At 41.7% G+C, this 11,971-nt stretch overlaps 1 long non-coding RNA gene across 1 annotated transcript; it reads right to left on the bottom strand.

Moving 5' to 3' along the window:
• Positions 1–1,773: 1,773 nt before the first annotated feature.
• On the bottom strand, positions 1,774–11,235 carry LOC119163095 (uncharacterized). The gene is made up of 2 exons (XR_005108649.2): positions 10,850–11,235; positions 1,774–4,301 (listed from the first exon to the last, which is right to left on the bottom strand). It is a non-coding gene; the product is annotated as an uncharacterized LOC119163095 (long non-coding RNA).
• Between the last annotated feature and the right edge of the window lie 736 nt (positions 11,236–11,971).

Raw genomic sequence — 11,971 nt, 5'->3', positions numbered from 1 at the left:
TATACAATGGATGTTTAGTGAATGGTTGAGTGTGCACTTGTAGCAGCATAGCTTTTAAAAATGTCCATACAGCCACTATTACAGACATACATTTCCATGGTCACTGCAGTTTGGATAAGGAGAGTAATAGGATGATAATTTAAGCATTAAATATGCACACAAGATAATAAAATTCATTATTTCTTATTAGGCACAACTATTTCCACATGCTAAGACATTGCTTATTATTTATTTCAATATAATTATTTGCATCACTCACAATTTCAAATATTCAGAAGTCACTGAGCCAAAATTAATTTATCTCTGTAAAGAAACACAGTTGTACTACAGCAAGATATAACACCAGAAGCAAATTTTTTATTGCATCAATGCTTAAGAGCACCTGTTTTTCTTTGAAAGTTGGGTAGACGAACACAAGAAGACACGAACTTGATAATTTTATTTCCTTTGATTCAAATGAAGGTGCACAATACAATTGCAGAACTCAGTTTATACTTATCGGTCAGTGAAATTATAGTTCCTTTCTTTGGTATTTGATTGCCAATGAAATTCAGATTGTACTGATATGACGAAAAAATGCAAGGTTGAGCTGCTTCACAAAAAAATAAATTAAATTTCTTTACCTTTATGTCCTGAGCACTACTACACATATTCAGGCAAGCTGAACCTTCTAGTGGCACATAGCTGTAGGGTCAACCAAAACATTTATAAAGAAATTCTCGTCAACAGTGAAATACTATTTTCTAGTAGCACAATGCAAGAAACTCAATAACTAATAGATGAAAAAAAAAACGCTTTTTAAGCACTGCACCTTATTAGAACTTATAGCCCACAAAAAGCTAGTCAATAAAGTCCTCCAAAGCAGACTGGATGAACCCGAGCTTTAAGGATTTTTCTTTGAATGACAGCAAGACACGTGGCGAATGAGGTGCTGTTTCTGCGAAAAGGACTCATGGCAGTGGACGCAGGAAAAAGGACGTTCTCCTGTGTGGGTGCGTATGTGGTCTACGAGGTGTTGTTTCTGTGTAAATGATGATTCGCAGTGGGCACAGGAAAAAGGACGCTCCCCCGTGTGTGTGCCAGACACGTGGCGGATGAGGTGCTGTTTCTGAGAAAATGTGGCACTGCAATAGGTGCAAGAAAAGGGACGCTCTCCTGTGTGGGTGCGCATGTGGTCCACAAGGTGGCGCTTCTGCGAAAAAGATGACTCGCAGTGGGCACATGAAAAAGGTCGCTCTCCTGTGTGAGTGCGCACATGAGAAATGAGATTGGTGCTGTTAGTGAACGCCGCTGGACACAGGAGGCACTTGAAGGGGCGCTCGCCTGTGTGTACGCGAAGGTGTGTTTTCATGCGCGTCTTGTCCTTGCTCACATATGTGCACTGCTGGCACGAATGCACTCCGCCCTCCACGGACACAAGTGTATGGTACTGGTCCGGTGTAGCTGAAGACTGAGAACCTGCAGAGGCACAAAGAGTGCAGGAAGAGCTGGCAAACCCCGTCTCACATGCTAGATGAATTGAATTGCTGCACTAGGCAATCAAAAATGGCTACAGCATTTAGAACTGCAATTGCAAAATCCAGCGCATGGCAGCATGATCACGAATGGAAATGAAAATCACGTGTGTCGATTCTAGACGTAACGCAACTATTGTTAAAGCACGGTAGACAACGTATAGCAAGAGTGTAACAACAATTGAAATTCAAAAGTGAACCAAAGTCTACAAGATTGGTCCACAAGCTGAAAGAAATAGAAATAAGTCAGAACAAAGACTGATTTTTAAAAATATTTTTTTCTTAAGGTAATTTGGCTATGACATTGTTTCTCACAGGCAGGCTTGCATGAACACCTGGACTGCTGAACACTCATAATTATAGCAGTACGCATTACTTTACACAGAGAATGAACCCATGCTTTATAATGTCCTCTGCAGTACCTTTGTAATGACTGATATTTAAACACTGAAATGCAGTACAGTCTTCTTCTCCTCTATGTTTTAAATTGCTAATTTGTAAAAAAAACAAATCTCTTGTCTGGCTTGTTTCGATATATAACTACCAGAGGAAGGAGCCAGTAAACATGTGCACAGAGCCACCACAAACACAAGCCAATACCGAATCGAACTAAACTGTAAAAAGGCACAAAGTGAAATGAATTCTATGGAGAAGTTCCTGCTAAGCCTTCATGGATATGTCCGAAACGTAAACCTTCTGGTTCTATATAGACATCTACAACAGCACAGAGATCACTGTTCAAATCAGCACAAATTCTCAAACACCCACACTAACCTTGGCATCAACTAGGCTTGCAGGCAACAATTTATATGTCATGAATTACATTTTTGGGTAATTTTGTAAATGCATGACTACTTTTTCAGAGGTTAAGGGCCGGTTGATAAAGTTTACGGGTCAATGTAATTTTTGACACCAAAACAGAAAATTGATGACTATGCTTGAGGCATTATGAACTAACTCCTTTACACTATGCCATGTTGAGACAGTTTGTGCATAGTTATTTGAAAGATGTGGCACAAGCTTAAAAACCCAGAAGAGGCACTCTTTGTCTCTTCTTGGTTTTTGAGCTTGTGCCATGCCTTTGAAGTAACTCCTCATTTCTTCAGTAAACATATTTTAAAATCGTTAACACACTGCATAGCAACAGCAAAGCCACCCTGCAAAGTGCTGTGGTACACAAATCTTTTCCTGAGCTACACTTATCACGAATATGTGTAGTGCTCAACACATCCCATAAATGTATGGATTATGACCTACCCAGATAAAACCAATGCTTTATAAAGACAAGCAAAATTCCCTTTTGCAGGAGACAATAACCTCAACACTGCAGTGGAGTCCATAATTTCTTCACAATATCTATAGTGACACATGGAAAAACAAATATTCAGCTGCACTCCTTTCAACATAACCAATGGGAGGCATCAGACTGTGCAGATGAACACATAGCAATCACAATCTCAACTTTCTGAGCAGCAACGTAACAGAGCAAACAAGCGAGCGCTTTCTGTGATGGGACTGATGCAGGGCACTTGAGGCCTCGTCCAAAGAATGCAACCTCTGGATCTCCTGTAGGAGAAACAGACACCTCTGCAAAAGCAAAGGGATCATTGTCAAAGCCAGTACACATGCCAGGCAAACTTAGACTTTCAGCGACAATCGCTCCTCACACACTACTTGTCCTGTCCTCTTTGTCATTGGCCTTTCGTGCATTTCGCTCAGCACACCACATAAAAGCAGAGTTGCACATGAATTTCTTACAATTACATTTATTGCTGGTTCTGAAATTTAGTGATTGCAATTATTGCAGAAATCCCAGCATTATAAAAGTGAGTGAAAAATCGGCATAAGTGAAAATCTGCGATTCAAGCATGATTAAACACAGGACTTCTGCTTGGTCAGCAGATATTCTACCACAAAGCCATGTATGCCTGCACATGAAACATTCAGAAAAAAAACCTTATACACATCAAGTAGTGTGAAGAGCATTTCTTACATTCATAATATTGTGTGGAAAAAGCGCAGAATCGCATAGCAATGTACCGGGCATCAAAATATGCAAATTGTGTTTTGAGTGGTTGGTTTAAATGCCCACCAATGACTTGTGCATAGGCATAACTAATCATCACCACAAACAGAATGACCAATGTCTACAATTGCACAGGTGAGATTTCCTAATAGACGCGTAGTGTGTGCTTTGCAATTTGCAAATGGTAGAACTATGTTATATTGGTCACTTTGCAACTTTTCTCGCAATAGGCATTCTTGGGCAGTCTTGACAGTGAATTTTACATGCACACATGTTCCTTTTATTTTTTTTGCAGCAGTATTGAGGTGTCCACCGAGAAGTGAAGCCAGTCTAGCAGTTGAGAAGGCTATGCGAACGTGGCCTGGTTACACGATTGCTTTGTACTCAGAAGAGCAAAGCTCGACAATTTGATTTTTTTCATTACCTTATCGCATGCCACTACTTGCATAACTTATAAGACTAGTTTGAGTGGGCAATGCAAGTTTAAGCACTTGTATTTGGAAGAAGTTACAAAGTGGAAGAGCTTGTCATGCCACACAGTGTATTTAATTCAAACATTCAGGCAACGAAATCGGGGTGCTCAGTATTCTTTCCTGACGCTGACACACCATGCTGGCCAACTACTTGAACTGGCACAGGTAAGACTTGATGACAATGGCCACATTGGATGTTCATGCCAGGATATGAATGAATGACAACATTTCTTGTCCGTTGCTGCACTTCTCAGAGGTATATCACCCTTCAGCCAAGGAAATAAAGTGCTGAAATAGAAAAAGGACCAAGATAAGATAATTTAAGAACTGAATAAACACAATATTGTAAACAAGATTTCTGTACAACATCAACCTAACTTTGAGCGGGCACATGAAGCGAGTTTTAATAAATTGTTGGCAGTCTTACAACCCAAAACCACACTATGATCATGAGCGGCACCATACTGGGGGGCTCAGAAAATTTTCGACAACCCAATGGTCTTTTAATGTGCACATGGATTTATGCACACGAGCCTCTAGAATTTCACTTACATCAAAATGCAACCGTTAAGGGTGGGGTTAGATATTGTGACATTTGGGTCGGCAGTCGAGCACCATGACCACGAGGCCATTGTAGCAGGCATGGTGTGGGTTTCTAGTTTGTAAAGCTGGTTTATTTATTTTTTCTATCTATTGACACCTCGAGGGGGGTCCTGAGGGACATTACAATGAGGGGTGGGCATAACAAGAACAAAAGATAGAAGAAAGAAGCAATACAATAATTAACTATAAATAAGAAAATAAAAAATGTAAATACAAATGGGGACAATAAAAAAATCTATTTTCAAAGGTGGGTCCAATAACAGAACATCCATATGTTAGACTATGTGTTTGGCAGTAAATCGAAAGCACGCTGCATGATGGAAGTTGGGAAGGCTTTAATGGATTCAGTTATTTTGCCTTCTTTGTTCCTTAGTGCATACATTCGATTTCTGCCTATCCCAAGTTTCCTCTTCACTGATTTGACGCTTCCTCCGTTTTTCAGAGCGTGTTCAATTCTATCCATGATACACCTTCTTACATAGTATACCTTTAGCTTAATAATCAACTTCGAAAGCCCTGCCAGTTCAATTTTGTCTGTTGTACTAGAGAATTTCATGCTTTGACACTTTTTAATGAGGTTCTTTCTCTCCTGGGACAGCTTGCCACATCTACTGGGACAGCTCGTCTCTTGGACAGCTGTACAGAGACCTGTACAGTAGCCTGGACAACCCCAACCTTAATACTATAAGAACTAGCAGTAACCCAGATGACACCCCTCCAGTAATGACAGAAGAAGTCAGAAAAGCCTTGAAGAGCATACAAAGAGGAAGAGCTGCTGGTGAGGACCAAGTAGCATCAGATCTGCTGAAAGATGGAGAACAGATTGTGTTAGAAAAACTAGCCACCCTGTTTACGAGGTGCCTCCTGATGGGAAGAGTCCCAGAGTCTTGGAAGAATGCTAACATTATCCTAATACATAAGAAAGGAGATGACAAGGACTTGGAAGAATTGCAGGCCAATTAGCATGCTTTCCATAGTATACAAGCTATTTACAAAGGTAATTGCTAACAGAGTTAAGAAGACATTAGAATTCAATCAGCCAAAAAACAAGCAGGATTTCGAACAGGCTACTCAATAATCATCCATATTCACACTATCTATCATGTAATAGAGAAATGCTCAGAATATAGCCAACCGCTATACATAGCCTTCATAGATTACGAGAAGGCATTTGATTCAGTAGAAATATCAGCAGTCATGTAGACATTGTGGAATCAGGGCGTCGGTGAAGTATATATAAACATCCTGGAACAAATCTACAGGGGATCAACTACCATATTGCTTCATAAAGAAAGCAACAAAATACCAATCAAGAAGGGTGTAAGGCAGGGGGATACAATCTCCCCAATGCTATTTACCGCATGCTTACAGCAGGTTTTCAGAGGCCTAGAATAGGAACAGTTAGGGATAAGAGTTAATGGAGAGTACCCTAATAACCTGCGTTTCGCCGATGACATTGCATTGCTGAGTAACTCAGGGGACGAATCGTAACTCATGATTACGGAGTTAGACAAGCAGAACAGAAATGTGGGTCTTAAAATTAATCTGCAGAAAACAAAAGTAATGTGCAACAGACTTGGAAGAGAGCAGCGCTTCGAGATAGGTAATAGTGCACTTCAAGTTGTAAAAGACTATGTCTACTTAGGGCAGGTAATACCCACGGAGCTGAAGCACGAGATTGAAGGATAAGAATGGGGTGGAGCACATTTGGCAAGCGCTCTCAAATCATGAAAAGTAGATTGCCACTATCCCTCAAGAGGAAGGTATATAACAGCTGCATCTTTGCAGTACTTAGCTATGGCTCAGAAACCTGGAGAAACCGAGTTGACTGGCGGAACATGGGAGAGGCCTTTGTCCTGCAGTGGACGTAGTCAGGCTGATCATGATGATGATGATGAATGAATTCATATCTGGGAGGGGTCAAAGATAACTCAGGCATATTCAAGTTTGGGTCGCACGAGCGTTTTATAGGCAAGTAATCTTACGTGCGACTGTGCCATGAAAAGATTCCAGTGAAGATAACCAAGCATTTGGTTAGCTAAAGCATTTTGTTAGTGTTTTCAGATTGAAGAAAGAAAAGCTGACATTCGTGAATTTCGAAAAACGATTGTGGTGACAAACAGCATGCCAAAAGCAGCAGAAAAGTGCAGTGAAAGGCATGCACTAGCTCACTCTACATAATAGAATGTTTATAGACAGAAATAGTAGAAATGAAATAAATTACAATTTAGTAATAATTCAATTGCTCTCTCCTGGAGGCAACTGCCGACTAGAGTCAGTGTAATGGTGAAGGAAGCCATTGAGCACGTTTTCTTACTTCCAGTAAGGAGTGTTCAAAAATGGTGTGTGTGCTCGATCTAATGATTCAACACAAATGGACTAGTCTTCTTGGGGGCTTGAACTGCAGTCAATTTCACTCTCCACCAGTGAAGGGCGCATCAGCACACCCTCAATTGCACTCCCTCAAAAAGAAGTTACCTTTTAAAGGCAACTGTGTTACCACATGCATAACACAATGGTGGCACTTTCTGTCTTCGAAGCTGATATGCCTTCTTCTACTTTTCTTTACAGTTCTTGATTGCCGACTTTCTTCCTTCGTGTTCTTCCTTTTTCAAGCTTGTACTTTAGACTTTCGACCCTCGAAATGAAGTATTTGGTTGCACATCACGCTGAGCTTTCCATCATTTTTTTCTGTTCTTGTAATTCCTGGCAGCACATTACAAGACAAGTCGTATGAGCTAGCCCCCAGTACAGCCTTGTTATAAAGAAACATTCCTCCTATGGATATGCAGCAACACCAACAAATGATCTCAAGCATCCTTTAGAAACAATTTTCCAACCAGTTCCCTCGGGTTATTTTTGTCTATGTGTATTTAGGTCGTGTTCATGAAAGTCAGTGCAAGCAAGACAGGAAACAAGTACACGGCACAGGCGCTGTCTGAGCCAGTCGTCAATAGCTCTCGATAATGCTGAAGTTTTGTAGCTGCAGATACAGGTCATGGGTGATAAGGTTTTGTCAGTGACTTTTCTCCTGTTGAAATATGCTTTGCTAATAAAACTTTTAGTTGATGTACAGCACCTGTATAATGTACTTCCTAGCATTTCGTGTCGCTTTTGTGCTGTCTATCATGGGTACGATCCGAGCAGATCAATTCCCTACACTGCTTTTGTCCATAAGTTGTTTTTTTAGCTCTAAAGCCAGAACTATCCTCCAACTCAGGTTAGAACTGCAACGATTACATGATTTAATTTTCTCTGTTTTTATGAAATGGCACATCCTCATTACTAACCAGCCAGAGCGTACAGGCTCGAAATATAGAGCCATCAACGACTTGCAACACCTTTGAGAAGCAGCTTTCTACAATAGGGAAAGTCATGCACAATGGCACTGCGTTACATCCTTGCTACAACCTGCCTTTTAATTATCCTGTGCTGCGCTCTGCTGTTTTTGTAGGGGTAGGGACAACTAGTATTGCCAGAAAGCATGGAAGAAGAAAAAAAAACGGAAAGAAGTTTCAAACGACAATATTGAAACACAGTCATAAAATATCAAACAGGAGCAGGCTGGCAATTGTGATCACAGCATGAAGCACAAGAGGGGAAGTGGTGTTGGAGGAGGCTCACTTGCACATGCTAGCTGTGACCAAACGTCTATTTTTGTCATTTCATGAGCCCTACAAAAAACGAAATGAAACAGGAGCATGGTGGGAATTGTGACACAAATGCAAGGAGATATCATCTTCAGAGGAAATTGGCTTTTAGACGCTAGGTGTGCTCCCTTATTTACCCCCCTCCCTCCACTTCTGCTTGAACGAAAGCCCCCAAGATCAAGTCATGCTTCAGGACTTTTCCTCTCTGGGCACATGTGCCGTGGCATAGTGAAAAAGGCGCATTGTTACGCGCTGTGTATAATATGGCATTTTGCGTACTGGCCAAGGCGAAGGCAGTGGCAGAATGGCTGATAATTGTGCATGTCAGTTGGTTCATGATGCGAGCTTCCAGTGGCAACCGTGGTTTATTTTTTATTTTATATTTGTACCTCGACCTCGAGGGTCCCGGGAGATATCACATGAGGGGTGGGCACAGAACACCTGGGTGGGCATCAAAAGTAAGAACAAAAGATAGAAGAAGGAACAAATACAATAATTAAGACAATAAATAAAAGATACAAAATGTATTTTTGTATGTCACAGAGGGTGTGTCACACATCACACAGGGTGCGTCTCTTTCTCTAGTTCCTGTCTTGTTCGTACAATTGAACACTTAGTAGGCTGCTGGTTTGGCCAAGTTCGGCCCACTGCCACTTCCAGCCCGGATATGTCAAACCAACGCCATTGTTCGAACACGTGCAGGCATGAGCAAAGTGTGCAGACCACGGGATCGCGAGGCCAAAGGCATCGATGCACTATCTAGCGACGAGACACCTGCTCTTATGCTCATGCGCGTCCCATCGTATCAGTTTGCCTCTCACGTTGCTCTCTCCGACGAGCTAGTAGCCAGAACACCTGGGTGTCGCCGTTTTTGCTCCATAAAATTTGTGTTTTTTTTTTAAGGTGAGGCTGCGACAGTGCCGGTTCTAGTGCCTGGATTGCGTAGTTATTTCTGCTGGTTGGTTCTTAACTAAACGTAGCCAGCCTCACAAAACTTTATGAAGCCAAGCACACGCAATTAAATTTCTTAAGCTCAGCTTGCCTTTGTGGCGTTAGGCGAAGTTGAACTTAAATTAGTCTAGTTAAGTGTAGTCGAAATTAATCCAGCTAGCCGAGTGCGGTATCACCTGATAAATTCGGGCGTAAGCTTAGGCCCAGTCCAGGTTGCTGTTTTTATGTTAGGCATAGTAAAGCTTCGACACGCCAAGATAGGTCGAGAAAAGTACATGTACAGCCAAATCTAATTATGCATAGTTGATCATGCGATCATTTCGTTTAGCCGAGCAAAATTAGCCCAAATAAGGCAAACCTTATTGTGGTGAAGTAATCCAAGTCGACTTCACCACGAGCCTAGAAGTGTCAAATCCTGGAAGATACTTTCTTCTTACTGACACTATACCAATAAAACAAACTTATGTCTAATTAGTTTTAGTTAAGATGCATACAAGTATGGTTAAATAATTAGTCTGATGTCCAATAACACACAAAACATATTGGAGTGTCATTTGGCTAATTAGGCTAATTATGCATAAAAGGCAAGCAAAGAAAAATCTGACAAAGTGTGGTTGATCATAGCATAATCAAACAAGTATGATTATAATTAGGTGTAATTAAACAAGTTCTAATAAAGCACAATTAAAATAATATAAGTTTAATTTTGATGAGCTCAGAGAATCCAAGCTGAGATATTAATTACAGAGTCTAGTCTGATTAAACTAAATTAAACCTAATTAATCTTAAAACTAATTTTAACTATGGCTTCGTGCTTACTGCGCTTGTATCATCATAACTAGTTCTACTTGGCCTAATGCAACAAAGACAAGCTGAGCTGAAAACATTTTGTGTACTTGGCTTCAAGTTTTTGGAGGCTGGCTACGTTTAGTTGCGCTAATAAACCGGTATAAATCACGACGCGAGCCCGGCGCAGGAACTGGCGCCGTCGCAGCCGCTACCTAAAAAGAAATGAAAAACAGCGGCACAAATTTGTTGGAGCCAGAACAGCGACACCCAGTTGTCAATTTGGCGATGAGTGCGTCAGAGACAGCGACATGAGAGGCCAACTGATACGACGGGACGCGCATGCGCACTGCAGCAGGCGTCTCGTCGCCACAGTTCTGTGGCCACACCTTTTTCCTTCCTCCGTGTGCGGCTACATAGCCACAGAACACCTACATAGCGCGTCGATGTCTTCGGCCATGCTCACGCCTGTACGTGAAACGCTACCCTGCGCGTAAACGAATCACCGCAGAATATGGATTATTGTTAAGCATGCAAGCTGGCTTGCAGTTTTCGCAACTGGTCCCTCGTGCACTAGAATATCCCGACAGACATAAACCAGTTTTTTGCAAGCATCTATGAGCCTTCCGCAATCGCTACGAAGAAAACAAACGACCGCGTTACCTTCACGGAGTGGTGATTTGTTTACATAACGCCCGCTTTGACACAGCAACGACAGGCTCTTTCTACCACTCACACCCTTCAAATCAACTCTTGGATAGCGTTGCCTTCATACTACTTGTATGAAGGGTGCCGCTAAAGAAACTATTATCCACGTTTTAAAGCACTGCGCGGTTAATCCCGCACCTCTATGTCCATCCAAACTCTTGGGTCTGTGCGGAACAAATGAGGCCCGTTTGGACCGGGTCAGAACAATGAAGACCCTGTTTGCAGCGCCTGAAACAACAATGCAGAAGAACTGAAACCACGACGGCCGGAGAAACGCCTTCTTCGCCAACAACGCACATCGGCACAGGGCACATCACTGCGCATGGCTTTGATAATGCAGAATGAAAGCGACTGACAATGCCTACACTACCACAAAACTGAAGTTGAGACCAGTAGCCGAACCTAAATGCCAGTCACACAGCCATGTTTCACACCCGAATGTCCACTGAACTGATATACTCAGATTGTCAAGATCACGACCGGTTCGGACTTTGCATTGCAGAACGCCAGTAGGGCACAGAAGACCTAGTTCAGTAAGGCGGCTACATATGCATATATTCGCTTTTCTTTCCGCCGCTAGGGGTACTTATCGCGTTCGCTTTGGCGCTATAGTCACCCAACGTAAAAAACGTTGTAGTCACCTCACCAACGCAACACCTCCGTGGTCGTCTCGTAGCGTTGCGCGCGCATGCACTCAGTAATACAAAGAAAATCTTCCAAAACGGCGTTCATTAATGAAAACAAGAAGTTACCAGTGACACATTTGCGCGTTAGTAGTATCACGGCAGTTTTTTTATTCTTTTAGAAAAGATCACGTACGTTAGTCTTCAGGCAGCGTCTCTTCAATGCGTACAGAAATATTGTAACATACATTATAAAATTTTGCACACTAGTACAACTAACGGGCTTCACTTTTGCTCACTAGCGTGAGCACCCACAGTTCGGGTTAGCTTTTATTAACTTAATTAACTAAATAAGTTATCACTGCGGTTCACTAGTGTTGATGCAGTTCTATTTTTTGTTAACAGGTTTTGAAATGTTGGCTGAACATCTCAACATCAGAGTAATTCGAGCCCCGACACCAAAATGAAACTCGGAGATATTTTTGTAAATTATTCTTGTTGGAGTCTAATATATACGGGGGCGCTTCTGACCGATTATTAACGGTGGACGTTAGCCATAAGATATGTTAATTTAGTTTTAAAGTAAGTATGACTGCTCAGCTTAGTTGGCAGCACCCCACGACATCGACACTGGTAT

Source organism: Rhipicephalus microplus, chromosome 9 (assembly GCF_043290135.1).
Source record: "Rhipicephalus microplus isolate Deutch F79 chromosome 9, USDA_Rmic, whole genome shotgun sequence".
In the NCBI taxonomy this organism is placed as follows: Eukaryota; Metazoa; Arthropoda; class Arachnida; order Ixodida; family Ixodidae; genus Rhipicephalus; species Rhipicephalus microplus.
This window is presented reverse-complemented; position numbering and strand designations above follow the sequence as displayed.